Source organism: Populus alba, chromosome 7 (genome assembly GCF_005239225.2).
Source record: "Populus alba chromosome 7, ASM523922v2, whole genome shotgun sequence".
In the NCBI taxonomy this organism is placed as follows: domain Eukaryota; kingdom Viridiplantae; phylum Streptophyta; class Magnoliopsida; order Malpighiales; family Salicaceae; genus Populus; species Populus alba.
This window is the reverse complement of record NC_133290.1, coordinates 11,954,344-11,958,649: the sequence shown is the minus strand read 5'-3', so window position 1 is coordinate 11,958,649 and position 4,306 is coordinate 11,954,344.

The following is a 4,306-nucleotide window of genomic DNA, read 5'->3' as shown; positions in this document are numbered from 1 at the left end:
TTCCAAAACTATAAGAAAAATAATATTTTTATTAATACTAACTGTCAAGAAATGTAAGAATATAGTGATGCCCTAGCTACTACATATCGACCTGTTTTTTTATCATTAACAATTGTCCCATAAACCTAATGGCCTTCCATCCACTTATGATTCTCTTTTTACTATTGCCTTTCACCAAAAACCATGTCCTATAATCCATGTGCTATGGACTATACTCCTCACTCAGGAGAGTCAATTGGAATATTTTGATTTAGGGTTTGCTAGTAAACTAGTAGCTAGATGCTCATCCACCATCTTTGATAGCCTCTCAACCAAATCAGTTTTTTTTTTTTGTCTAATTCTCAATCTTTCTCTTCTGATTCTTATGAACATTGTGGTTATGGGGGATGCTGGCGTGGTCATGGCCGTAGCTGTAGTGGTCAATGGCCCTTTACTTTTCCAGCCATGAATTTTCCTTCCAATCCTAATCTTGTTTCCTATGATTTTTACTCCTCTTGTCAAAATTTTGAGCCTCCTTTTACTAGTCATGGTCTTCTCCGACCTGCTCCGATGAACATGTTCTCACAGTCCCAATTGTCTCTATTACATGACAACTTTACAATCAATATGGCCATATTGCTTGAAATTTCACAACCCGATATAACTCTCATTTGGGTATGATCTCAACTATTGCAGGTGATAAACACTCTCTGCACTTGTTGCTCTCCTTTGGGTTTAGAGTTATACTGTCCATATACATACTTAGTCCATGTTCTATATACTTAGTTGTGAGTGGAGTTCGCCCAAATGATTAGAACTCCTTGTGGGGTAACTAACCCTAGTTCCCATGGCCCAAAGGAGTCTCTCATCAAAAACATCTCTCTCTGCGCGTGCACGTAATTCTTGTTTTTTTTTCTTATGTCGGCCCACACTTTGACACGTGGTTTTTGCGTGGTGAGTCCCGCTTTGCTCCATCACACGGGGCTGCTCTTCACATATTTGTCATCCTTTGTCAGGTACTTCAAAGGCTTAATGAGCCAAAATGGTCAAGTCGTCTTCACAAGCTTGATGAATAACAATGATCATCTAGTTTTGTTGGGTGACAGCCAATTTCCACTTGACATTGTGCAAAAAATTATGTTTATGTTTTGTTTATGATGGGACAGGATTACAATGGGACCTCTAGTTTTTGTTTCTGTCTCTCCGACTGATTGTGGATATTGAAGACACAAACCCTTTCACTTGTTTTATTTGTTGTAAATATGTACGTTATAATTTATTAAAATCAGTTTCAGAATAAATTAACGTTTCATGTATGCCTGTAGCTGTATGACACAGAATTTGGTTAGGACAGAATTACCTTGTCATCTCCGTCCACTAGAAATCAACGAGACGTTGATTTATGAATATACAAGTTGATGTCGACACGGTAGGATTTCTAATTACCACTATTTGAATCCGCTCCCACTTTTAATTGCTATTTATTTAATATGCATTAACTTTCTTTAATGAAATATAGTATCATTTACATCACATCATGAGTTCTTAATTAACATGAATTATTTGAATCTTGAGAGATAGATGATTTCATGCATTGGAGAGCCATTCAAAATTATTTCATTTAATTATATTATATGACAATAAATTGTTTTTGTAGGTTGAACAATAATTTAAATTCCATTGAAACAAAATAATTTGTTAGTATAGTTCCTCCTATTCTTTTTAAATTTCTACTATATGAAAATAAAAAATATTTGTCTATTTTTTATTTAACAAAAATAAAAAGGAATCAAAACAAATATAAAAGGAATTGAATGATTTGAAATAAGAATAAAAAATGTATCTCAACTTGTTTATTATCAATATAATTCATTTTTTGATATTTTTTTTTTACCAAAATATCTATTTTAGAAAACATCTTATAATAATCATAAAATCAAGTTTTAATCATAAAAAACTAATATTCTTATAATCTTAAGGTGAATGTGTTAAAAAGTAGTAGAATAAAACACTATTCATGCATTGCCACGAGGAACTTTGATGGACATGTTATTAAACTTTTCTTGGCCTAACAAGTCAACTTAGAGACCGCCTAACACGACCTCTTGTTTGGCCTCAATCTCAAATTAAATTTGGTGAAAGTTGATTTGATGTGACTCTGTTGATTTAGCAATATCAAACATATCCTGATTAATCTAGTGAAAACTTAGTTTAACTTAAAAATAATTTTAAGGATGATGTTGTTAATTTTTTTTTTTAATGTTGATATAATGATATTTTGGATCAACTTGAAATAATTTATAAAACTTATAACTCAAATCATGAACCAAATTAAGTTTAATAACTTTTTTTTTGAAATATATTTTTATTTAATTATATAATAATAAAAATAAACATAATCAATAAAGACTATATATATATATATAAATAGTGTTTGTTAATATTATAAAAAATGTTATAATTATATTTTAAAACAAAGTAAAAATTGAAGAGTATGCAATAAAATATGCTCCAAATACATTTCTAATATTTTATTTATTGATTTTTAATTAAAATTGATGAAAATAAAAATAAAGCTAAAAAGAGGATAAGTGCTTGGCTCTTAGTGGGGCAGTATGCCTAGTCCATTAAAAATAAGACTAGACACCTAGGCTTGTTAGGTTAGGCCTACATGCCTAACAATCCCTGTGTTTTTTTTTTCTTTCTTAATATGGGTAAATGAGAAGTCATCCAACCATTAATTTTAAAGAAAAAAGACAACATGTCATACTAGTGTTATTCTGGTCACCTTGAGTGGTTGAAAAATCAAGTCTCAACCATTTGACACACACACACACAGAATTCAATATTTTTACCATCTGAAAACACCTAAAAATATCTCATAAATCTCAATAAAATCATATATAACCTTCAAATAACCTTTAATAGGTCAAACTATAAAAAATTTATCAAGCCATAATCTACTTTTTCAAAAAAGAGATGGTTCAAAAACATCTAAATAAAACACCTCACATCAAATGAAATCCTTTAGCATTAAGATTAGCTTTTGTTTTTGTAGCCATAATATAGATAATCGACAACTTTCTCTCCCCCCTATTTTACACTATCTCTCTTTCTTTTTATATATAAAATGTTGGGACTGAAATATATAATAAATAAAGCGTGAGACTAAAATTTTAGAACCTCAATAAAAAAAAAATAGGGATAAACCCTAATCTAACCTCAAAACAACCTTTAATCTGCTTAAAAAATCACATTGAATAAAACTTTTTTGAGACTTGATCCATTTTTTGCATTAAGATGAGGGTTTAAAAACACCTAAATATAACTCCTCGTGTCAAATTGAACTCAATGACACAAAGATCAACTTTTTTGGTTACCAGAATATAAATAATCTACAACTTTCTCTTTCCTTCTTTATTTTTTAATAACTCTCTCTCTCCACAAAAATATTATCGATTGAACTAAAAACTAAATGAAATGTGAAACTAAAACATCAAACCTTAATATACGATGATAAAAAAAATAAAAAACTTTAGGGACCAAAATTTTAAAAGGGCACCATTTGAATAATAGATTGATTCTAATGAATCATAAATTGCAATCTTAATTTTGATGATAGAAACCTATTGCATTTTTCACCTTCTTCCACCATACTTTCAATTCTATCTGAAATGAAAAAAAAAGGTTACATTTTTGTCTTAGTGTCAAATTTAGTCCTCAAAGTTTGTATTTAGTTTTAGCAATAAAATTGAATTTTATATTGGCATATCGAGCATTAATTTAATGTTGAAATATTTTTTAAACTCAGGAGAACCCCATAGAAAGCTAATTAAAATATTATAAGCCTAAAAGCCTAGTTAATACAATATGTCAGAATGAAATTAAAAATAAAAATATTTTGGTGATTGAAATAGGGTATCCTTTAATGATAAAAAAAAGAAAAAGAAAAGCATTGTTTCAATTTATAATGTTTTCTTTCTTAGGCTACAACATTTTGTCTAGGCCTTTTAGTTTTTTTGTTTAAATTATTATATTAATACAGGTTGAATCACTAAAAGGAATGGAAATAAATATTAACATTGGATGAAAATGACTATACAAGCTATTTCGATGACCTTAAGCTATATAATTTTGAATCAATTTTTCAAATTCAACTTACATACTTCGAAAGTATAATTCATGGTATCAAAACTTGTAAATATTTAAAGTTAAGTTGTCTATTTACTTTTATGAGATGACTTCCATGATTTTTCTATTTTTCTATTTAATTTATGTATTTTTACCAACTCTATTCCATGTGAAAAGATGATGAAGTCATGAAAAA